A 24,722-nucleotide genomic window follows, 5' to 3' on the forward strand; every position below is an offset into this window, starting at 1 on the left:
ACGGGCGTGTGTGAAGCGGAACAGGAGGGGCGCTTTTCTTCATTTCCCCAGGAATTCAAAACGGACCAAGTGCCCTTTGGATGCCAGGCACGATGCTGGGCACTGCGGGCGTGGGGGATGGGGGAGGACACAGATGATGAAACACTCTGACCCCTCAAGGCGCGCTGGGTCACCCCGAGGAGGTACAACCCGTCCCTCTCTTTCCTCCCCCCAAATGAACCAGTTCTCCAGTGATCCTCCTTGCTTTTTTGCCTCTCCCACGCTAAACCCGGTCACGCGGGGCCTGAAGGAGGGGGACCCAGGCGCTCCCTTCCCCGCACGCAGCGCGGCGGGTCCTGCCCCGCTCCCGGCCGCCCCTGGAGCCCCCGCGGCGGCAGTAGCCCGGCGCCCACCGCCCCCACGCGGGGCCCGCGCCCTCGGGAGGCTCCGCTCCTCCGGCCTCGGCGCCGCTCCCCTCCCTGGCACCAGGGGGCGCTGCCGCCCCACGGCCGTCGCCATGGTCACCGCTGGCGGCGGTGTGAGGTTTACGTAAAGGACGCAGCGTCCCCCGGGGGGCGGAGGCGGCCTTCACGCCGGCGCCGGCGCCCTGCGGAAGCGGCGTTAGTGAATCGGGGCCTTGGGGAGCCCAGGATGGAGGTGGCGGTCGCGGCGGCGGCGGCGGCGGGCCGAGCCCTGCGGCGGGCGGGAGGTAAGGGGGGCGGCGGGCGCGGCGGGCCGGGCTCCGGGCGCGGGCGCGGGGGGCTGGGCAGGGGCTGGGCAGGGGCCGGGGCGCGCGGTGGCCGGCCCGACGGGTCCGCGGGCGGAGGTGCGGCTGCCACGCGCGCCCGTGGCAGGTGTGAGATCCGTGCAGCCCCAGGCGCCGCGGTGGGGATGGTGACACCCGTGGCACGGGCGTGGGTAGCGTGGGTCTGGCACAGGCAATGTGGTTTTCCTGGCACGGGTGGCAGAAGACTCACCCCCACCTTGGCGTGGTGGTGGCCACCCAGGTATGAGGCTGGTGCAGCCGTCTATGCAAGTAGGTGATGGGCGCAGCGCTAGACCCGTTCGGGGTGGCGGTGGACACATGGTGTCCTTGGCATGGGTGTGAGAAAGTGCTGCCGTTGCTGGGGTATTGGAGGGGTCTGGCCTTGACACGGTCTGGAGTGATGGCACGGGGGGCTTGAAGAATTGGTGTCCTCAGCATGGCAGGAGTTCTTAGCGCGGCTGTGAGAAATGGACTTGGCACAGCCTGGTGCTAGGGGCCGCCTGGCCCTGTGAGGGGAGAATCCATGGCCGTGAGACCTGGTGGAGGGGAAGAGTAGAGCCCCATCCTCCCATTCTGGTGATGAGGAGGGGCATTGCCTCTGTTGTGGGGCCCACCTTTAGTGCTTATGGGGTACACTGGACCAAGGAGGGCAGAAGGCTGGGAGAAGGTTGGCATCCTTCATGTGTTAAAAAGAGACGCCAGAAGTTGCTTCTTCAAGAGGACCCTGATGGTGGCCCAGACAGAGAAAGCTGTCCAGGTAGCAGCTTTGTCCTGGGCTCGTGAATTCACCCAGCTTTGGGCAAGGAGGGGGGGACGGATGGTTCTCAGGGGTGATCACCATCCCTGAACATGTGTCACGAGAATGTGCTGGGCTGAGATTGACCGGTGTCAGCAGGCCAGGAGCGGCGTGGTGCACCAGCTTTCTGTAGTCGCCAGGCCCTGCCTGTTCTTGGGGTTGTTGGTTCCCTCTGGAGTGTCTGGGAGTTGCCTCTCTTCTTGGATGCTTGGAAGCCTTTGGGTCCAGAGGAGCATTTGGGGGATGCTGAAAAGATAAGTCTGCAGCCATGGGGAGTGTGCTGGATTGTGTCTGCCCTCACCAGTCCTTTGAGAAGCTTTGGGTGAGGGTCTCACTCAGCATCACCTGGTGTTCCACTCCACAGAGGGGCAATTTACAGACCCCTCCGGAGAAGTCTTGGGATGTGGGGGAAATCTTTAGGTGTTTGTGGATCTCCTGGGTAAGCGGATTCGAGGGTGGAAGAATAAATGGGGTGAGCTTGGGTTGAGTCCGGAAAGACAGTGTTGAGGGTACGGGAGACCAGGGTGGCACGTGACAGCTCATTTGCCAAGGTGGGTGCTTAGAGGTGCTGCTGAGCTTCCTTAAAGCTGGAGTGTCGTCCGGTGCATTTGGAGCCAGAAAACTTGAATTCCGGTCTCGGCTGTGTGACCTTGAGCAGGTGACTTTACCTGTCAGAGCCGCATCACCAGGTGGTTGTAGAGGATAGAGGGGGACGGGGCACCCTTTGGTGGAAACCCTTTGTCAACAGTGAAAGGCTGTGCAAAGGTCGGGGATTCTTGTCAGGTGAAGAGACCACAGAGGGAGGTGATAGGAAATGGAGGCATGGAATGTGACAGGGGAGGAAGGCAGCCGGAAGGTCGAGGGCCTGTCATCGAGAATTAGAGGCCCTGAGCGTAAAGGCTCCTGGGGGGGGGGTGGGAAGTGGGATCTGTGGACACTGTGAGTCAGCTGCTGAGCTGGAACCAGGCCCCAGGTCTCCCGAGGACGGTCCCCAGCATGGCGGCAGCGGCTGTGGAGTCCTGTAGGAGTGGCCCAAGCAAGAGGATGGCCTTCGCTCGGGCTGCAGACCTGCCTGGTGGTCCTGGTGGGTCTGGGAGGTGTCTGTGGCTGACAGATCTGGGGTACCTGTGTGGGAGGGAGACTTGGAAGTGTGTATTTTCTCTTGAGAATTTCCTCTGGCTCCGGGTTCTGAGGATGGGGGCGGGGAACTGCCGCGTCAGCGTTTTTGAGGCTGTGCCCTGAGGACAGAGAAGTGGGTCAGGCCCCCCAGGGTGGACGCGGGGCTGGGTGGTCCTGCGAGGCAGGTTGACGCTGGATGGCAGGAGGCTAGGGGTGGTGGGGGATGCCCTCGGACACATGGGGCAAGGAGAAAGGGTGATGGGCACCCTCAGAGGGGTCCTCCCAGGGCAGACAGGTGTGGCACGAATTCCCCAGGACATCTCTCCCCAGCGGGAGCCCACTTCCATCTGAAGGGCCTTCCCAGGTGAGGAAGATGAGGGTAGCTGCATATTGCATTTCTTTCTGCCACCAGGGGCCGAATTCCTGACAATGGGCTGCAGAGTCTGAATTACAGACCCCCATGGCTAGGAGGCTTCACACTGGAAGGCCCGTTTCTCGATCATTCCATGTGACAGTCTGCTTCAGCCAGCAACCCATTTCACAAGCTTGCTCCCCAAGACAGAAAGTTTTTGCCCGTGTCCAGGCTGCACTGTCCAGCTATGTGGGTAGAAGGAGGACCCGACCCTGCCAGGCTGGAGAGCTGACTTTTCCGTGCCAAGGGACTCGCTCTGCCCAGTGGCTGTCGCCTGGACACTGCCTGGCATTGCCAGTGCTTCCTTGTCCATTGGTCCCCAGGTCGTCCGAGGGGCGCCTGAGGCGCGCCTGAGGCCTGTCCCGCAGTCCCTTTCTCTGCCTCTCCGGGAGTCGCTGGCACTTCTCTTCTGCCTGCAGAGCTCTTTGAAGTGCAAGTGCGTTAGGAGGAAGCCTCAGGCCTCCCCGTTGTGAATATTCAGCATGCCCCGTCCCCTCAGCTCACCCTGCACACCTCCTCCTGTTTGTTCTGATTTGAGGCTCAGCCTTATGGTTTTGGGTTCCAGGAGCCCTTTGCAGCCACCCCTTGCCATCTGCTTGGGTGGCTGGGATTCTGCCCAGCAGAGCTGGGGGGCAGGTGGGGCACATCGGACAGGCCGAGAGGGGGAGGTGGCCTCTGTTCCCCAAAAGCAGAGCTCAGGCTTTTTCCGAGTCCTCAGGGCTTGGGAGCCCAGCCAGATCACCACCCCTCATCGGCGTCGTGCACAGACGCTGATTTTGAGCAGATTCCAGCTGGGGCAGAGGGAGGAACGTAGGAGTGGACATCAAGGGCAGGCAGCTCCCTGGAGTTGAGATGTTTTCAACCCCGCTCCTCTGTCCTCTTCCCATTTCTCTGTCCACGTTTCTCCGAAAGTTGCTTAAGTCAGCGCCTGGCAACCTTTCCTCCCTCAGCAGCCTCATAAATCATGATGCCCGGCTGCTCTGCTTCAGGGTGCCAGGGAGTCGAGCATCTCTGGACCGAGGATTCTGGACCAGAGCTGAGAGCACTAGGCCAGCCGGCCACGGTTGAAGGCACAGCCTGTCGGTGGAAGCCACTCCTACCCCAGCCCCTCTCCCCGGGACCAGAGGGGGCCTCGATTTAATCACCTGTGGGCCCAGCGCTCCACCTGAGTTCAGTGTCTCCCTGGAATAGCCTGGCATCACGCTCTAGTGGACCGGGTAAGTAGCGCTGGGGGAAGTTTCACTGAGCGTGTGGTCAGAGAGAGATAAATCTCTCAGAACCGCGGAGCCCAGGACATCGCGGGATGTGGTTACCTTCCCGGCGGGCAGGCCTGAAAACTGTTTCTCTCCATTTCTTTTTTCCTCTCTGAGACTGGCTCTGGCTGGCCCAGATTTCTCTGGGGTGGACGGGGGCCTGTGTGTGTGCAGGCGAGGGAGACCCAGGAACCTTACCCATGGGGACTTCTTGGCCACCGAGGAAGGATTCCACGGAGGTGACATGGAGCGTTGTGGCCACGGGTGAAGGTGTTTGGCGGGGATGCCCAAGTCCTCCCCAGGCTCTGGGTTGGGATGCGCAGGGGTGGGGCTGTTACTGCCGCAGGGCTGCCCAGGGATGGCACGTGTGTGAAGCCGCGTGTGCCCGTATCATTTCTGTGGGAAGTGAGGGCTGAGGGGGTGTGGAGCGCCTGGCGGTGTGGGAACCTGTGGGCTTCTGTGTCTGGCTGGCCTGGTGTCAGTGGGTGTGTGGAGCTGGGCGTTGCTGGGATCCTCAAAGCAGGAGAGAACAGGGGGAGCAGGGGGGCGGCGGCCTTTCAGCCCCGGGAGGGTGGGAGTGGGGTTTCACATCTCCTGTTGAGCTTCTTACGAGAGGAGCCTCTGTTTGCTCAGTATTCCTTAGAAGGAAGCCCAGGGTGGAGCTGTGCCTCTCGAAGGCCCGCATGCCTGCTTCCATGCTCTCCCCAAGCCCACCGGGCAGTCAGCTGGGCACAGTCCACCCGGTGACAGAAGAGAGCATTATAGCCCACGGGCCTTACAACACTGGAGTCATCCAGACCCAGATTTGAATCCTGGTACCTTTCTACACCTCAGTTTCCTCATCCATAAGTTGGGGACACTGAGGACCCCCCCCCAACCAGGGTGGTTGTAAGAATTCCACGACCTACAGTGCCTGGCACACAGAGCGAGCACCCTCAGCGAATGTTGTTGCTCTGGCAATTGAAACCTTTTCCACAGAAAAGCGGTTCCATCATGATCTGCATACATTAGCACCAGGCAAGATGTCATAGGTCCTGTCCCCTTTCTTGACAAGGAGAAGTCAGCTCCACCCTCCCCTTGGCATGGATGGAATCTTGCCAATCTGTCAACAGAATCATACACAAGATAACGTCTCAGCCCCTGGGGAACGTTTCCACGCGGAGTCAGTGGATAGTTATTTCTCGCACACCCGCTGAGGGGTTGGGTTCGTGAGGCCGGTGAAGATGGATTGGCCATTCCAGAGCCTGTGAGGTGGAGAGTCTGCCCTCGAAGTGTTCACAGTCTGTTGAGAAGCTGGGAGATGGAGACACAGGTCGAGGCTGGAGGTTCAGGAGGTGGATGCCCCCAGAGTCAAAGGAGAGAGTGACTCAAACCAGGGAGGTCACGGGAGAGGTGGGTGGCGATGACCTTTGACCTGGGCCACCCAGCTCATGAGGAAACGGCAGCAACGGGGGCTGTGGCTGGGGAAGCGGGATGCTGAGTGTAGGTTTGTGGTCTGGCTTGAGTGTAGGCCAGGTAATGAAAAATGTTGTTGAAAAGTGAGTTGGAGCTGGGTCCCCGAGAGCCACGACTGTAGGGCTGGAAGTTGGGTCTGTGGGAAACAGGGACCGTCGCTGAAGTGTTCTGAGTGAAGGTGTGGGGGCTGGTGCCCTCCTGGGAAGAGGCGTCTGGCGGCAGGTCCCGGGGGTTCTTGGGGACAGGAGTGGGGAGGCCAGCTGGGGGCCAGGGCAGTATCCAGGTGTGGAGGGTCTGAACCAGGGCAGTGGCCGCCCTGAGGAGAGGAGGGGGAGACCAGCCTGATTGTTGATGGAGGGGAGGCGGAAGCCCTGAGATTTGTCGGTTTGGTCCGTAAGAGGTGGGCCCGGAATCCAAGCAGGGCCTCCGAGTCCCAGCCTGGGGTGTGTTCCCCACCCTTGACTTTCAGCTGCTTGGACGCTGGTAGGTTCCCGGTCAGGAGTGGGAGGCCTTCCAGGATCCCCACAAGGCCGTTCTCATCCACCAGGGCCCACTGAGGGGCGTCCAGCGTGCCTAGCACGCGCTTCCTGGCGTTTGATCATTTTCTCACCAAATTACCCCTTGAAATTTTGCCTGCCTGAGTTCAGCCCAGGAGGTTACTATTCTGGGAAGTTTCATCAAAACCCTTTCAGCGTGTGAGAGTTCTCTGAGCTGGGGGAGGCAAACAGGGCCTGTCTTCACCTGTGTTTCGGGAGCTGCTCCTAAGAACCAGTTCCTGCACCTGGAGATGCTCCCGGCTGCAGAGCCTGTGCCCGGCTCGGGGAGGGTGGGCGCGGCTGTGTAAGGTGAGGCAGGACGCGCTCTAATTCATCCCAAAGAGGCCTGTCGTTGCTCTCCTGGAGCCATTTAATTAATTTATGATTGATGTTCCTGGACTTCCTTGGGGTTAATTTATTATTGATGCCCCTTCATTATGTACAGTCTACCCTGCACCTCCCGCTGGGCAGGCTGGGGGTGGGGGGGGCCTGGGGGAGCTCTGTGGGGCTGCACCTCTGTCCCCCCCCCTCCAGCCCCGACCCTGGGGACAGAGCCCTGCCCTTGGCTTTCAGGTTTGGAGGTCGGGGAAGGCCCCAGGGTGTCTGTCTCCAGTAGACTTTGCTCAGCCACAAAATAACAGTAATAGTAACAATAGTTTCCATTTTGTGAATGCCGAGTAAGGATGCCCAGCGCAGAATACAGGAGGGTCAACAGCAGTCCAAATATTTTAAATGGAAAGTTCCAGAAAGAAACCATTCATAAGTTTTAAATCGCGCGCCATCCTGAGCAGCGTGATGAAATCTCTTGCCGTCCAGCTCCTTGCCTGGGACATGAATCATCCCTTTGTCTGGCGCACCCGCCATACATGCTTCCCGCGTGTCAGTCACTTAGTGGCCATCGTGGTTATCGGATCGACTGTCGTGGTATCGCAGTGCGTGTGTTCAAGTCACCTTTATTTTATTTAATAATGGTCCCAAAGTGCACGAGCAGTGATGGTGGCTGTGGGATATGCAGAAGAGAAGTTATTGTTGTCCATCTCTTACTGTGCCTAGTTTGTGAATTAGATTTTATCATAGGTGTGTACGTGTAGGAAAAAGCAGAGTCTGTATAGGGTTCAGTACTGTCTGTGGTTTCAGGCATCCACTGGGGGTCTTGGAATGTACCCCTGCAGTGGAGGGGCCGCTGTTGTGGAGGATCTCATGTACTCCTTGTAGCACGTCCTGCCTCTACTCCCCCATCCCTCCAACCCCTGTCTTACAGGAGGCTTAGAGAGGTCGAGTTACCTGCCCAAGGACGCACAGCAAGTAGGTGGGAGCCAGGGTTTGACTCTTCCCTCTCCTCTGTAAGCTTTACCTCTCCTTCAGGCCCTGCACAGCCCATCTCTCCCACCACGCCTTTCTTAATCTCCACTGAACTCCAGGGCTGTCCTGTCTAGCATGAGGGGGCGCGGCCTTGGTGCCCCCTGAGAGCGTGTGTGTTCCTAAATGTCCCTGGCTTGTTCCCCTCACTAATCCATATCCTCATCGAAGACTAGCAGTAAAGGCAAAATCGCACTTAGTGAGCACAGATGCCATGCGAGCTAATTCATGCGTTAGCTCGCTTAATCCTCATAACCACGCGGAGAGGCAGGACGTATTGCCCATTTTGTAGATGAGGTTTAGAAACATGCTCGAGGCCCTCAGCACATAGACGGCAGGGCCAGGATCTGGACCCCAGCAGCCTTGAGGTGCAGGCTCCTCGTCCGATTCTCACTCTAATTCCCATCTCTCTCCATCTCCTGGGGCCTGTGTGTGTATCAGATATCTGTATATTCATCCAGCAGGCTCATCCCCTTTCGCCCGTCTGGCCTGAGTGTTCACGTGCATCGGCCCTCCCCCCTTTGCCCTGGGGACCAGGAGCACCCACTCACTCGGGCTGGGTGATTTTAGGGAGACAGCGAGGCATGTGGAGGGTGCCGAGCCCAGATTTTGCCCCTGGCTCTGCTGGGCAACTTCAGATGAGTCACGCAGCCTGTCTCAGCCTCAGTTGCCCCGTTGGTGTAATAGCAGCAATGATATTTATTCTCTCTCCTTCACTGGCTGGCCCTATGCTCAAAGGCGATGCTGATGGGAAAGACGCTGTGCTAATCAGGGGTTGGATTTGCTTGTGCGTGAGATTCAAGAGGCGGCTTGAAGGCCAGGAGTGCTTGAGGCCAGGCATGTAAACCCAGGCCAGGGCATCTGCACCCACTCCCTGAGCTACCGAGTGGGCTAGTGAATTCCATGGCTTGCCAGCTGGTGAGGACCTGCTCGAGGACCCTCTTTGGCCAAGAGCTGGGCAAGAGGTCCCTAAACGGGCTGCCAGGCCCCTGTCTGGTGTCCTGGTTGGCTGACCCGTGCCTGGGTCCTTGGAGGCTGTCCCTCCGGCTCTGGGGCCTTGGGTTGTGTGCATGTGCCAGGGGTCCGCCTGGGGTTCTGGGCTCCCCCCAACCTCATCTCCCACGCTCCTGGGCAGCCTAACTAGGTCGATTCAGGCTGCATTTGGTGAGGAAGGAGCATAGCTCGCCAAGCAGCCACTGGGACCTCCCCTCACCCCTCAAAATATGCGGAAAGCCTGGTGAAGAGGTGAACTCTGCGTCTGTTCCGGAAAGCGGTGAGACTGTCAGCCTCGCCGTGGCAGGGTTCCCAGGGCGTTGGCTCGGAATCCTCTGCCTTCTCATCAGCTTCACTCTGAGCACGTTTCAGCACCCGGCTGGGCCTGGGCAGCTCGACGCGTGCTGCTGGGGCTCCCCCGGGCCCCGAAGAGGAGGGCAGAGGCCCCGGGCTGTGGGTAGGGGCGAGGCACGCTTGGCATTGCCGTTGGAAAGCCGTGGCCGGGCTGCTGTTCAGTGACGGTTTGTTTCACTTCCCAAGTTTCCGCCTTCTGCAGGCGGGGATTACGTCAGGCTCCGGGGGCCTGCCCTTTAGCCAGCTCCCCCTTCATCCAGGCTCCTGGACTGCCGTGGGATGGCTGCCCCGCTGCGGTTTTGTGGCAGCCTCCAGAATCTCGGGGCAGCCCAGTGCCCCGCGGCCGAGGGGACTGTCCTGGCCGGTCTCGGCTGCAGGGGCCCTCATCCCCAATGCGCTTGCTCCCAGTGAGCACCTCCCCACCTCCTCTACTCAGGACTGCCTGGTCTCCAGGATGCTGCCCCCATTTGTTCCTTTGATCACTCCCTTCTGATTCATTCTCTCTCTTCAAATTCAGCACAGCATAGGCCTGCAAGCACGGACTTTAGCCTAAAGACGGAGCTTCATCTGAGTCCACTGCTTCTTGGGCAAGTCACTTAACCTCTCTGAGCCTCAGTTTCCTCATCTCTAAGATGGGGGATCTAATGGGATATGGCTCCCTGGGCTGCTGTCGGCATCAAATGAGACACCACCTTGGAAGTTCTGCCCATGCCCAAGAACATCAGAGGTTCTCAATAAACGTTACCTACTATTGTTAATTATCGGGCTTTCTCTCGACTGTTCTCTGTCTGCCAGGCGGATGCTAAGATGAGAGGATGCTTCCTTTTCTGAGGCAGCGGCTCCTCTGCAGCCAGGCAACCCAGCGCCACTCCTGCAACGCAGGCTGGACCCTTGGGCTTCCTCCACTCCCCTCCGGCTTCCGGGCCACTTCTTAGAGCTGGCAGTGTCCCACCATCCCTCTGGCATCTTACCCTTTTCCCGCCCCACACCCCACCCAGGCTGGCCCCAGCCCCCGGTTCCTTTTGGTTCCTCTCCTGTGTTGGTTTCCTTCCCTTTGGTGCCTCTTCCATCCAGCTGCCTTTTCTTTGTCCACCTTTTCCTCTCCTGAGGCCGTTGGGGGAAGCCATTGTCTTTCCTCAGAGACTGTCTGACCCTCCCGTGCCAGGCGGCGGCCCCTCGGCCCCTCCAGCTCCCCTTGGCGATGGGAAGGTGGCCTATGCATCAGACTGTGCATCCTGAGAGTAGGGGTCAACACTTGGCCTCACAGCCAAGAACACTGGCAACCTTGACAAATCCAGAGCCGTGTTTCGTCCTCTCCGGCCCTTGGGAGCCTGTTGGTTGGGGCAGCGTCTCCGGTAACTGGAAAAGGAGGCCAGTGCTTCCAAGGGGAGCTGGGCTGGCGGCCATGGTGAACCCTGCCTGTGGGGCCACAGAGCCCCAACTGAGGCTGGAGGTTCCAGTCCTGGCGAATCCTCCTCGGTTCCAAGGACATGCAGACAGGGAGGGCCGAGTCAACGCCAGCGTCCCAGAGCCAGAAAACCTGCCGCACCTGGAGTCTCTTTCCTCCTGGGAAGTCAAGGAAGTTTTCTCAAGAGGTTGTTTCACTTTCATACCTTTGGAAAGAACTTGGTCATCCTCGGACACCTTCCCTGGGACGGGGCCAGACTGTGGAGCAGAGAACAGCTTTGCCACTTGTCATCTCCCGTCCACCCGTTCATTCAGGGACATTTAACAAGTACCTACTATAGCTAAGCCTTGTGCCTGGAGCTGGGAATCAGAGAAAAGTTACCACTTGCTCCTTAGGGAGCTCCTCACTTAGAGACTGACACATAACAGACAGACAGTACAAATGTAACAACAGCACAAATGTAACAACAGCAAACACTTCCTGGGAGTCAGTCCCCTCTGCTCGCCCTGCTCTCATGCTGGATGCGGCGTAATTCGTCAAAACCTAGTGGCTGGGCTCCTTCGCTTGGCGCTCGCCTGGCTCTGTGCTCAGGGCGGTGCCCACCCGCCCTAGGAGGGAGGCCCATGGATTTTCCAGCAGAGGCACAGGTCAGGGGCCTCAGCTTCCTTGGAGAATTGAAGGAACCTGCTAGAGGCCATATATTTGCAGCTGGCAGAATGGGACTCAGACCGCCGTCTGGCCCCTGCTTCTTCTTGCCCCCACCCCAACTGGCGTCGGGTCTGAGGACCCTGTGAGCCACGGGAAGAACCGGTTGCTACAAAGGAGGGCCGCCTTTGGCCACCCTGTTGCTGAGTGGACCAGCCTGCCCCGCTCCCAGGAAGCCCTTGCCCTTCCCTGTGTGGAGGCCGTCGTGGCTCGCGGCCACCTCCTCCGACCCCGCACCTCACCCGCCTCGGCAGGCGGCATCCAGGCGCACACAGGATTGTTCCTCTCGCCCCACGTGCCCCCTGCCAGTAATGTTGAACACTTGGAGATTGTTCTCCTTGCTGCCTGCCTGCTCTGCCATGCAGTTTAATCAACAGGCTCATGGAGGGCCCCTGTTCTCCAGAGCCGCCTTCTCCATTTCTTGGCCCCTTTAGAGAGCCTGGCCCCCTCCCTTCCCCAGGTGAACCCCATTCAGCGGGCTTCCAGCAGTGGGAACTAAGCCGGGCGCCCAGCCCACCACCTGCTCAGTACTTTATAAAAGTTTAACCTTAATGGTGTAATGAACTCCCATCATAAAGCCGCTGGAGCGGTGCAGCCTGGGACGTATAAATTATAGGAGCCCTCTGAAGTTGTAATTGGAAATGGCAGCCACTGGAAGGTTGAAAGGGGCCGGCCCCATTGGGCTGAGCACAGCTATTCTGTGCTTCCTTTCAAGAGGCACACAGATCTGAGTCTGGCTGTGAAAAAAAGAATGTCCTCAGACCAAACCGAGCTCCTGGTTCCTCCGCCCCACTTCCCACTTCCTGCCCCCGACCGCGTCTGCAGAGCCTGCCGGCTTTGGAGGCAGGACCCCCACTCTGGCTCCCTGCCACAGACGGAGGGGGCTGGGAGGGAACGGACACGGGCGTGGACACGGCAGACAGGGTAGGCGCCAGGTCCCCCGTTTCCCAGGGAGAGTGTCAGAGCAGTCGGCCTGATGTCCCCCAGTCTCCGAGGTCCCGTCTGTAAGGTGCAGAGTTCGAGCCTCCCAGCCGAACGGTGGTGGGGATTGAACCGGAAGCCATGGGGGCTTTGGGATGCGGGGTTAGGAGTTCAGGCTCTGGAGCTGGACTGGCTGGCTCCGTGTCACAGCTGCTGCTGGTGGCACTTGTGAGGGCTTAGCCAAGTCATTGAACCTCTCAGCTGCAGTTTCCACCTGTAAACTCAGGGTATCACCGACCTATCTCTGAGGCGTCTTAGGAGGATGATGTGGGATGATGCTCATCAGGGCTCAGTATAGGGCTTCTTTCATGGCCACACAGATCCCCGGGGAGCTTCCAGTGCAGATTCCCATGGAGGCTGGATGGGGCCTCACATCAGCTCCTGTGAGCAGGTGGCCCACAGACCACAGCTTGGGTGGCCAGGGCACAGTGTCTGGCCCACGGGCAGTGCCTACTAGTGCTGGCTCTGATTACCCATCTAGGCAAAGTGCCTGTCACCTGCACCCACCCGGCATCTGCACATAGGGCCCATGTGGCTTCAGCTGAGTGCTCCTGAGTGTGGATCATGAGCCAGAGCAGCCTCACCTGGGATCAGGTTAGAAATGCAGAATTTCAGTGCCCCCCCTCTCTGGCCCCATCAGCATCTCTGGGAGTGGAGCCCTGGAATCTGTGGTTCATCCTGCTCTGGGTGCTTCTGCTCCCTCCAGTAGGAGAAGCCCTGGTGGGGCGCGTCCTCTAGAGCAGGGCTTCTCCAAGTGCAGGATGGGTAAGCCCAGCCTCCAAATCTCCTGGGCTTGGCCATGGTGGGGCTTGCTCAAATATAGTATCCTGGGTCCTACCTCAGACCAACCGATTCAGAATTGCTGGGTGGGGCCAGGGAATCTGCATTTATCATGTCCTCACTGGGTGTTCCAGTTTGAGAGTCACTGGGACTCTCTCACCGAGCCTGAGCGCTATGGAGAAGGGCAAGACCAGCCCCCCACCCCCCACCCTGTGTACAAGGCTTTGCCTCTGCTGGGGACAGAGAGCACTAGACGGGGGGTCGGGAGCCCCAGGCTCCAGCGTGGTCCCGCCTGCATCCCGGAGTTGCTTGGCCTCGGGCTCAGCCATGGGGACTTTGTCACAGCGAGAGGAGGGAACAGCCTAATGGCCTCCAGTAGGGAATTGGTCGAATAAACTCACGTACGCCGTGTACATGGACTTCTCTACCGTAATGAGAAGATTGGGAAAAAGGTTTAACAAAGAGAAATGTTCACCTTCTCCACCTCAGTGAAAAAAAGCAATAGATACAGAATGATCTTATACTTGGATGGAGGAAAAAGAAAGACTAGACAGATGTTAATAGTTAATAATTTTGCTATTGGGATCATAAGCGATTTCTATTTTCTTTCTCTCTTTTTTGTTTCTATTAGAGAGAATGTATTTTGCAATAAGAAGAAAAAAGTAGGTGTAGATAAGCTTGTCTGGTCCAGGGGCCTCAAGCCACAGGTGTCAGTGGCAGCCCAGACTCCCAGGACGGTCCTCCTCCTGTTCGACCTACCCACTGGGTGACCTGCACCATGGTCCCCCCCACCTCCGGCTGCGTCTGGTGGTCCCCAGTCCTGCGCACTGTTTCTTTAACGTTTTTACTTCCTCTCTGCTTTGAGTCTCCAGTGGTGATGGCAAGAGCATTTCCTCCACTTTGCACAAGAGGAAAGAGCAGGGAGGGGAGAGCCAAGGGGTGGGAACCCCCCAGCTCGCAAGCGTCTGGAGGAGAGTTGAGTTTTCGTCAGGGTGTCACCTGGATGCCTGAACCTGAGTTCAGAGTCTAGGCACAGGGATGTGCTCAGGAAGTAATGGTTGAATGAATGAGGGTTGGAATACAGCCAAGGAGAGGACGAGAACTAGTGCTGTGTGACCTGGGGCACATCAGCTTACCTCTCTGAGCTTAGGGTCTTCATCTCTAAGGTTCAGGGGGTTGGGGAGGCTTGAACTCTGATTCTCCCAGGGCCCTTCCGGCTCTAATCTCTGGGGAGTCACATGCCTCCCGACTCCTGTCCCCTTGCCTAGTTTCTAAGCAATTTGTGCTGTCCAAGAAGACCCCACCTGTCTGTCCCAGCTGCCCAGTGAGTGTGTGTAGAAGCCGCTGCTCAGGGCAGGGCCCTCCAGGCAGAGACGAAGGGAGGAGCAGGAGGAAGGGAGACCCGTGGTGCTGGAAAGGAGAGTCAGCCACCCCCCCATAGCAGAGGGCACACAGGCAACTGCACATTCCTGGATCTGACATTTCCCTGCCGCGAACACTTTGTCACCTTCGCACTGCCTGTGGTCAGGCGTCCGCTTTTCATCTTCTCCAGACCAGAGCTGCCTTTATCCCAGGGCCCCCTGCCCGGCTTTGCCGGCCGAGTCCCCGTTACCGTCAGGCCGCAGCAGCCCCTGAGCCTCCTGCCCTTGGAGCCGTTCCTTTCCGTTGAGTGGTTTCGCGGGGAGGGAAGGTGGGGGAAATCCATTCAGGCCATTTGTTTTAAAGACATTTAAGTAAACCCGTGGGGTTTGTGTGGTCACATCTTTTCAGTCTTCTTTCAAAGAAATGGATGGGTTTCTGGGTCTCTCTCACCACCAGCTTCCGTGCCTGGGAACTGCAAGAGGCCCACTCTTCAGGGGGAAGCGTGGAGAGGGAAAGATCAAAGCTGAGGGGCTGGGGCAACCTGAACTTGAGCTTCTGTCTCCCCCGCCTGTGGAGGGGCTCTGGGTACCTGCCCAGGTAACAACAAGCCTCTGTCTGCCTATGGTGCCGAGGAATCAGCCCCACATGCCCTCTGTGCACTCACAAGCATGTTTTTCTGGCTCAGGGAGCCTGCAGGAACCAGCTTTGCCAGCAACGCAGAGGCTGGAGTTGGGAGCTAATGGTGGTGCTCAGCACAGAGCCTTGAGAGGGCAGAGGTGAGGGCAGCAGGCCTCTGTGCTGGCTGGGATCCAGCCCATGCACAAGGTACATCCTTCTCAGGGATTCTGGGGGGCTTTTGTGTATGGGCGAGAGGAGGGGAGAGAAGAGCAAGCGAGCCTGGCTTTCCCCCTCTTTCTGCCTGGTGGTGAACTCCTGCTCAGCCGTCAGCGCCCTCCAGGAAGCCTTCTCTGTCTGCCTCGGGCTGAGCCGCTGTCCCTGCTGTGGGGCCTCCCCCTCAGCATCGTAGCTCCATCCTCACTGGCCTGCATGTGGGTTTCCTTGTCGTTCTGCACTATGAGCTCCTCAAGGATGGGGCTTGTCATCTTCGTGTTCATATCTCCGGCAGCTCCTTCTGGAGGTCCCGTCCAGTGCGTCGGAAGCCTCGGCTGGAACTCCCAGGCCCTGGCTCTGCTCTCCCCCTGCTCTGGTCTTGGAGCCCACGCAAGGCAGTGAGTGGGGCATGCTCAGAACATCACCCTCTCCTCGCTCTCCTCGCCTATGCCTAGAAGAAGGTGGCCCTCCCTGGGCAGGTGTCAGGCTGGAAGGGAATGGAGAGATGGGGTGGGTGGCGTTCAACTGTGAGACACTGGCCAGAATGTCCAAGGAGACAGACCCAGCTGGCAGTTGCCTCCAGCAGGATCTTGCAGGTCCTCTCCCCTGTGACCTTAGGGAGCCGACAGCAGTGAGGCGGCCGCTAACACCAACCGGTCTGGCAGGTTTATGGGGACCTTGCCAGGTTTCTTGAGGGAGAGGAGGTCCTGCCGGAGCAGGCTTTGTGCCTGTCCTCTCTGTTCTTCCCTTTTGAGGCCGTCCTGTCCTGGCCTTGTCCTCCTCTTTGCCCCTCCTCTTGGGGAGGGCCTTGACCCTCCCCTTCCTTGGGTCCAGGGCAGCATGGAGGTGGGGCCCGAACAAGAAACAGAGGCCAGGGCCCCACAGGAATGTGGGGTGTCCACGACCCCTACCCTGTGAAACTCTGGGTGTACTGAGGCCCCTGGGAAGCAGGATACCGATTTCCGGGGTCACAGGCACCACGCAGGGGCTGGCAGGGCCCGTGGTGACCCTTCTTCCACTTCCTCCCTCACTGACGTGCCAAGAAGTGAGGGACCAGAGGCCTGAAGAGGCCGCAGAGCGAAGCCCAGGACCTGAGCCCTCTGGGACGGCTCCTTCCTGCCCCCACCGCCGGGCTCCCCTCTCAGGGAGCAGGAAATGGGGGTGGGGGAGCCCAGGCATTCCTCTCACCCTCTGCCAGGAGGGGCTGGGCGCCCCACTCCGTAGGTGTCAGCGGAACTGTCACCCAGCGGCGGGCGCCGGGGCTGGGATTTCCCTGGCTGACTCACCCCGGCCTGGCTGTGCCTCAGCCCAGGCAGGAGTCGTTTGTGAAGGTGTCTGGGTAGCGACAGCAACTCACGTGGAGGGGGTCCCAGGAACCGGGAGTGGGGGCCGAGGGGTCCTGTGGCCGGCTATAGTCAGGTCCCCCAGGTCAGATCCCCTGGCTGCCTTCCCCCCATGCCTGGGAGACCCCACGCCCCACTCCCCATCCAGCACAGCGCCCCCACTTCCCAGCACAGGAAGAGCAGCGAGGCATCGAGGGTCCTGAACACAGGGGGGCTGCTCCCTGCCTCCCTAAAAGATTCCCCCCAAGGGCGAAAGGCCTTCCCTTCCTGTCCTCTGCCAGGAGAGGCAGAGAATAGAGGAGCCATTGATTCCCTTGATCGGCGGGCACTTCACAAACAGGGCGCCCCGGTGGCCGACTATGAGAGGCAGGAAATGGGGCCGGCACAGTGACCCGGCCAGGCGCCAAGGACCCTTGCAGAAAGGGACAAGACTGTAGCTCTCCCCCTGGAAGAATTCACACGAGTCTGTGCAGCATTTCCCGGCCCCCAGCTGCCCTGGAGCGCATCTTCGGTTCCTCCCGGCCCCCAGCTGCCTGTGCCGCCTCGGCGGAGAGCAGGCAGTGGGGCGGAGGTGTCGTAGTTACAGCGTGGGGGGCTGGGGGAGGACGGAGCAGACAGAAATGTGGAGTGCGGCTTGCGACCAGGCCTGTGGGGGTGGCAGCAGCAGAGCCGCGTGGGGCGAGCTGGCTCTGGGGCGGGATGGGATGCACAGTCCTGGGTGATTGCTCAGGGGTCCCTGCTTTCCTGTTGCCGATGGGAGGGAGAGTCGCCCCTTGACCTCTCCAGGCTGGAATAGCAGGGGCCAGCAGCCCCCCACCCCCACCCCCAGGGCCAGGCTGCCAGGGCTGAGGTTTGCAGGGTGACACGTGGGACCCTGGCATGGCTCGGTCTCGGCGGGCAGACTTCTCAGCCCCCTACTCACCCACCTGGCCTGGTGAGAAATGCAGGAGTTTCTGTTGGCCAGGAGCCACGGGGCAGCTCCTGCGTCCCTGACGAGCAGGCTGCCTAACCCCCTGCAAGCATGTCCGGCCCCGTTGGCCATGCTAATCCCTCTGTGAGCAGGCTCAGGGCAGGGTGGCCAGGGAAGGAATGTGGCCCGTGGGCCCAGTCTCCTGAGCGACAGGGCTGGGGGCACAGCCCAGAGGGCAGGGCCCTGAGCTCGGCCCACTGCTGCAGTCAGGAGCATCGAGGCTGACTGGCTGCAGCCTGAGTGGGCCACATGGACAGGTGGGGCACGAGGGAGGCCTGGCCTGCCCTGGGATGGGCCCTCAGGCATGTCTAAGCCCTCCAAGGGCAGCTCTGTTGAGGACAGAGGACAGCTCTGACCAGGAGCGGCTGAGGCTCCGGGAGCCGGGCTTGAGGCCAGGGTTCCGGGTTCTGCTTCTGGCCCGCCGTTGACCTCGGTGTGGCCTGGGGCAAGTCTCTGCATCCTTGCCTCTCACCTTCCTTCCTAAACGAGCGTGTGTGAGTCAGTGGCTCAGCAGGTGCCTTCCCTGCCAGATGTTCTCCTGTTGTTTATTAAGCCCCCAGCTTCAGAGAGCGAGGCAGGGCCCAAGGACTTTCTCCCGATGGGCTTCCGTGGCCAGGTGCCTCTGCAGTGAGGACTCTCCGTTTCCTCCTCCCTGCTCCCCAGGTGATGGGTGAAGTGAGATAATGGCAAGACCTTCCCGGTACAGGGCCTTCTGGCAGGCAGTTGGGCCCTTGTTAAACAATAGCTGGTATTGTTGCCCTTATTATCATTACGTTTGAGTTATTATCATCATTACAGTGGAGTTGGCTCCCCAGAGCCTGCGGGGGGCTCCCTGGAGGAGGCGGTGTGGCTCGTGTCCTGAGCTAGCATCCTTGCCCCCCCAGCCTCACACCTGCCCCGATCTGCTTGAGAATGAGGTCAGACGGGGGCAGTGGAGGGTCTGGGCGGGCAGGCGGGGGCCCTGGCACCTCTCAGCTTGGCTGCACCGCCGGCTCCCATCTGCAGAGGGGCGGCCCACCCTCTGCAAGCTGGCTGGGAGACCTCAGAGCCGAGGAGCGCGTGTTCTCCAAACATCTCGTTCTCAGCAGATGGCAGCCACAACTCCCTTCTCCCCGCGGTTCCGCTTGCACCTCCCTTTGCTCACCCCTCCTGTTAACTTTGGTTTCTGCTTTTGGAGATGGGGAGGCAGCTGACAAGCCCCCAGAGCCGCCCTGGCTGGGGGGAGGCTTGGTGCTCAGGGCGCGGACAGTTTCCAGAGGAGAGGAGACCGCCAGCCCCCAGCTGCCTCGTCCAGGAAGCTCAGTCCTCTTTGCCTCCCGCACGCTGCCTGAGTCTCCTTGGCCCACGGGGCCAGCAGCGTGATCTCAGCGGGACACGGGAGCTGGGCCCAGGGCCTGGTCTCTTGAGGAGCTGCAAGTCCCCAGGCTCTGTGCCCGGTGCCAAGGACACAGGACGCCCCGGGAGTTCCTGGCCTGGTGGGGAACCAGGTTCCTGCGGCAGGAATGGAGGGGCGCTGATCAGGCCTGCCTTGGGGTTGGCAGGCTTCTGGAGGTTTCACCTAGGAGGTGTTTAGGCTAAGCCCTGGAAGGCCAAGGTGTTCCCAGAGAGTAAGATGGGAAAGGCATTCTGTGCAGGGAGCAGCATGTGAAAAGGCACAGAGGCCTGCAGAGCACCCGACTGCGGTGGAGCAGATAAAGGCCAAGCCGCCCCTTCAGCCTGTGCAGTTCAGCCCCAGGGTGGGGTCTTCAAGGAGGAGACTGCGCTCTTCTGACTGCCTGGGGGCTGAGGTCTGCCTGAAGTAGAAGTGCTGGATGGGGGCTGATGGTGGCACAGGCCTTTCTCAACTGGAGGGAATCTGGGACCCAGCTCATGGCTGCCCAGAGTGTGGGGCCAGCAGGAGCAGCTCCTGCCGGTGGAGCAGCCCCAGCTCGTGCAGCCACAGGTGAGACGGCCTGGGGGCAGAGGCCAGGGCGTCATGGAGCAGCTGCATGCCCCTGGACGATGTGGTGCCCTGGTACTGCCCACAGTACTGCCCCTCATTCTGTGACATGCCCTGGCTCCACCCCACATCCATGTGGTGCTGGGCAGAGCATCCACATATCGAGATGCTCTCCTGTGCCACACTCCTTGCTAAGTGTTCCCACACAGGCCTCGTCCCGTTTAACCTTCACAGAGCCGCACCCGTGGGCATCCCTGGCCCTAAGGTCCCGGGACTTGTCCAAAGTCACCCAGCCAGGATGTGGCCAAGCAGAGGCTCCAGGCCCGTGCCTCCTGCTGGGTCACCTACCCTGTCCCCTAAGGAAGGCTCAGTGTGCGTGGGGGGTGGCACTTGAGCATCGGAAGTCCAGCCCCCTGAGGACTCCTGCCCTGTCCATTCTCCCCCTCAACACACACTCAGGCTTCTGGGGGGAGGGGAGGGGAAGGCCAAGGCATTCACCCTGGGGGCTCCAGTGGCAGCCGCAGGCAAGGCCACTCTGAGCAGTCGAGCACCGTCACTTTGGGCAGTGGGCCCGGCACAGAGGTGCCAACGGTGTTTGCTTTTCCCAGCCCCATGCTTGCTGTGCCATTCTCACCTGGCTGACTGTTTACCCAAGGATTTGCCCTTCAGGAAGATGGGTGGGGCTGGGCGAGGGTGGCGGGCAGGTAGCCCGCTGCTTCCAGGCTTCCAGGTTTTCTGCATAACTGAGGAGGGCCACAGTGCCCGTAAGCGCCACATCCTGCAGCCCGGGTGCTGCCCCAGTGGGGCCTGGCCTCGCCCACGCACAGCATGTGACTTTGCAGTGCTGGGCCTGACATGCCTCGCGTGCCAGGGCGGCAGTGGCAGCAGCAGCTGGACGGTCAGCAAGGAGCAGGAGAGGTCCCCAGAGCCCTTGTGTTGGGCACTGGCCCTGGGGCATGGGGGCGAAGGGCAGTGTCAATGGGACTTTTGTGTGGCCGGGGCAGAGGAGCACATGGCCCAAGCCGGGAGTGCCCCGCAAAGGCACCTCTGCCCCTCTCTTCCCTGGAGCTGCCTTGCCTGGCTGCGGCCCTCACCCTTCCCTCCAGTGAGGAGAGCCTGCCTTGTTTCAGCTGGCCCCTGCCCTGCCTCCAGCGCCTTTCAGATGAATCGGCCCCAGGAACTTGAGGATTTCTTCCCCAGCCCGGCCCGCCCCTCCGCCTGCCCTCTTGAGAACGGCCTTCCCATCCTCCCCATGGGCTGACCGAGCTCGCCCCTGCGTGGGCAGTCCCTGACCGGGGAATGTGCCAGCGGCTCCTTGAGGCCACGGGCCTGGTCCTCGGGGCCAAGGGGAACAGATTAGGTAAACAGAGGCCAGGTGCATCTGGCGTCCCTGGGAAGAGGGAGCCCTTCCTCTCCCAAAGCTGGTACCCACGGAGTGGCCTGTATTAGCTGGGGCCTCCCTCCCTGCAGTCCCGCCTGTGGCCGGCCTCGTGGACTGGCTATGGTCCTGTGAGGATGAGAGATCTCACACTGCCATGGGGGTCACCCTGCTTTCACTGTGGCCTTTGGCAAACCCATTGCTCTGGCCGTGGTTTCTCCACCTCTTGGTACCTGTCAGACAAGCTGTGAGGACGAGCAGGTGGTCACCAAGAGGCTGTGCCACCCCCTCCCTGGGCAAAGAGCTCTGTAAACAGAGGGCAGCTGGGAGAGTGTCATCGCTCAGGCTTGGGGACAGCCTTTCCAGATGGGCACAGGTATCAGAAGTTGCCTGGTTACTCTCGTGCTGGCTGTGTGCTGGGGTTGGGGAGGCAGCCTGGCCTGGTGAGGGACCCCAGGTCCCTCCACCACCACCTCTTAGCTGGGGAGCAGGACTGACATGGAGGAAGTAGGGACACTAGTCTCCTGGGGTTTGTAACTCGTTTAGGTCACTGTGGCTGCCGGGCCCTGCACAGCCCTCTCTCCTGCTGCTGGTCAGGGCCGGGTGCTGGCCTGGGGGTGGACCCAGAGTCTGCCGGCCTGAGCAGCATCGCAGTAGCCCCACCCTCAGACCTCTGACCACACCACTCTCTCCTCCCCAGCAGCCCTGAGGGTCCCTAATGCGCGTGGTGCTCACGCAGCCCCCTGGCGAGCGCTCAGCCTCACTCCACAGCAACGCTGTGAGGCTGGTGCCCTCGCAGTCCCCACCTCCAGGTAAGGAAACTCCTGCTTGTGTCCCGCTGTAACCAACGTCACTCAGATGTTATTTATCCCCCTTGTAGAGGAATCGGGGCTCCAAGAGGTTGTGACTTGCCCACCTATTGTGGCCGAGCCCAAAGCCATGCCTGGATTCTCTGACACCAAGCTCCACGTGTTTCCCACTGTCCCCTGCAGCAAGCCAAGTGCTAATAAATAAGCACGTTGACGCATAATTCATCCCACCCTGGATCTCTCTGAGCTTTTCTCTCAGAGGAACTCCGAGCCCGTCCCAGACGTGATCTCACACACCCTCCCCAGTCCCTGACGAGCTGGGAGGAGGCCCTGCACGGAGGGCGGTGGAGGGGCCGCACACAGCGGGCCGAGGGTCAGGAATCTCAGCCCCTGCCGCACTCCTCGGCCCGCTGCCTCTGGGGGAGATGCTGGGGCAGGGGCGTGCCTGCCGGTGCCACCTGCTCTCTTCCTCTGGTCTCCTCGGGATGGCGCAGGTGTGAGCTGGGAGAAGGCGGGAAGCTGGGAGAGTCCGAATGAGGCCCCAGCGGGCTGGGCCGGGAAGCCCAGGGCTCCGTCGTAAAGGGAAGTAATCATATTCCTGAGGCTTTTTATAGTGCTTTCCTCCTAAGAAGCCTCCTCTGTCTTGTTTGTTCTCACAATCCTAGGAAGTTGGCAGAGAGCACATCAGGGGCACGGGGAGGGAGGCCACTGTCTGGAAAGGAACCGAGGCTTGGAGACTCCCCGAGGTCGCGGGCAAGTCCGTGATGTGTTGGGTTTTGAACCTAGTCCTGACTGCCTGCACAAGTTGGTGCCCCTGAAACGCTGGGCCGTGGTATGGTGATTCCTGGCCCGTCTCTCTCCCTGGGCGGCCGTGGGGTGGTACTGTCAGTATTTCTGAGTCTTCCATGGGGTGTATTTTTTCAGCAGAGGCCGAAGGCCTGTGGAGCGTTCAGGGGGAATAAAAAAGGGAATCCTGGGGCGGCCTGGTGGCATAGTAGTTAAGTTCTTCAGCAGCCTGGGGTTTGCGGGTTCAGATCCCAGGCATGGACCTGCATGCTGCTCATGAAGCCATGCTGTGGCAGCATCCCACATACAAAGTAGAGGAAGGTTGGCACAGATGTCAGCTCAATGACAATTTTCCTCAAGCAAAAAGAGGAAAATTGGCAACGGATGTTAGCTCAGGGCCAATCTTCCTCACCAAAAAAAAAAAAAAAAACAGAATCCTAGGGAAACTGGAGATCCTCTGGTCAACCCCCTAATTTTTGGATGAAGACATTGAAGCTCTGAGAGGGGAGCTCGTCTCCCAAGTCCTACCTTTTCTTCTACTGACAGTGGGCCCGGGATCCTTGCTAAGCCCCTTTGGCAGCCCCGGGCTGCAAGCTGGCCAGGTGGTCCCATGGGGAGCCCTGTCTCTGGGAGAGGGCAGGAGTACCCGGCTGCATCCCAAGAGCACAGCCCTCCGTGCTCTCCCTGGGGAGATGCCCCCTCCCTCTAGTGGTGCGTTTTGCAAAGTGGACATCACAAGTCACGCTCCCACAGATGCCCAGGAAGCCGAGGCGGGGCTGGGAGCTGGAAGGGGGTAGGCTCATTGGTGCCGTGGAGCCCCTTGGGCAGCAGAACCTCCCGGGATAACTGGTCATGGTCCTGGCTCTACCACTCACTGTGTCGCCTCAGGCAAATCACCCAACACCTTCTTCCCGCCACAGCTTCCACATCAGCCAAACGAAGGTGCCGCATTTCTTCCCTGCCTTGCCCACAGAGTGCTGTCCAGCTGCCGTGAAGCCCCGGATGTGGTTGTTGCCGCAGGAGAGCCGTTCAGGACTGAGCCTGGATCTGGGGCATGGGCCACGGGGGGTGTGGCAGGAGCCCAGGGCTGGGAGTCAGGAGCCCTGGGTTCTGGGCCCAGCTCTGCACTGGCTCCCCCGGGCCGTGCTCAGACGTGGCTCCTCCTCAGGCAGCAAGGACTGGATGGGCTCCTGCCACCTGCCAGGCCCTTGGCTGGGTGCTGGGGACACAGAAGGGAAGAAGACAGGCGGGGCCTCTGCCCTGGGAGCCACACCCGGTGGGGAGGGGCAGACAGTAAACTTATTACCAAACGAATAAACTAGAGAGTGTTAGATGGTGGCAAGTGCTGAGGAGCATAGAACAGCAATGAGAGGCAGAGGTCTGGGGGCACCTGACACTGTGTGGGAAGGGCAGAGGAGGGACATTTGAGCTTGGAACTGAATGACAAGAGGGGCCCAGCCACGCAGAGATGAGGGGAGCATGTGAGGGCTTGGGCCTTGAGACAGGACACGCCTGGCTGTCTGGGGGACAGAGAGAGGGCCGTTAGCAGGGGCGGCGTGGGAGGAGGGGAGGGCAGGCAGGCCAGGGAAAGAAGAGGCGAGTTTTCCAAGTGTGCTGAGCTCTGTGCAGTGACTGGAAATGGTGGGTGGGACAGGGACATCCTCTCTCCCAGCCTTCATTTCCCCTCCCGTGTGTGGTTTCCATCAGCTCCGAGATCTCTGCCTGGGTGAAGGCCTCCTCCGTGGGGCCGTGTTCGTGGTCAGAGCCGGGTGGCAGGACGAGGAAGGACTTCAGTGTTGAGGGGGAGATGCCTCCAACCTCCAGCTTAATTGTGGGGACCCTCAAATGTGGGAGCCGAGCCTGGTGACCACCCCTGAACTGGTGTCTGCTGGACCGACGCCCAGGCTGTCGCTGTTGGCCTGGGGACAGGCTGCCCCAGGCCTCCATTCCCCTGGCGTGCCTCCAGGATCCCTGAAGCAGGGCGCCGTCCATCTCTCCCTGCCTGCAGGAAGAGACAGCAGGAAGTGCTCCAGGGCGCTGAGGGCACATGCAGTGCTGGCCCCGCTGCCTGTCCAGTTGTGCAGGCTGTTAGGCTGGGGCGTCCTTGGCAGCACCCTCTCCCTTGCTGCCCGTCCCCCTGGCACTGTTGTCTGCTGCCCCTCAGTCTGGGCCCCTTCCTCTCCACCCTCTTGCCTGTCTTGGCCCGTAGTTTCCTGTTGCTCTGGGGGTAAAGCTCAGACTCTGGGCTTGGCTCACGGGGCCCCGCCGGCCTTTCTACCTCGGCCCTCCTCTCGGCTCCCGTCTGGTCTGATCTTTGCTCCATCCACCGTGGTCTTCATGCCGAGGGGCATCCTCCATGCAGCTCCCCGCTGCCCTCTCCTGTGGCCTCTTTACTCCTTGTGCTTGAG

General features: G+C 60.3%; 1 protein-coding gene across 3 annotated transcripts in view; it reads left to right on the top strand.

Moving 5' to 3' along the window:
• Positions 1-493: 493 nt before the first annotated feature.
• The window catches only part of DAGLA (diacylglycerol lipase alpha), a 63,221-nt gene continuing 38,992 nt past the window's right edge, over positions 494-24,722 (top strand). The window contains exons 1-2 of one of the 3 annotated variants that reach the window (XM_070228807.1): positions 550-688; positions 4,062-4,289. The gene's annotated coding sequence lies outside the window, so the exon portion shown is untranslated. Of the gene's footprint in view, positions 689-4,061; positions 4,290-24,722 lie in introns of all 3 variants that reach the window. The other 2 variants (XM_023654172.2, XM_070228809.1) reach the window with 2 other exon arrangements.

This window comes from Equus caballus, chromosome 12 (assembly GCF_041296265.1).
Source record: "Equus caballus isolate H_3958 breed thoroughbred chromosome 12, TB-T2T, whole genome shotgun sequence".
NCBI lineage: Eukaryota > Metazoa > Chordata > Mammalia > Perissodactyla > Equidae > Equus > Equus caballus.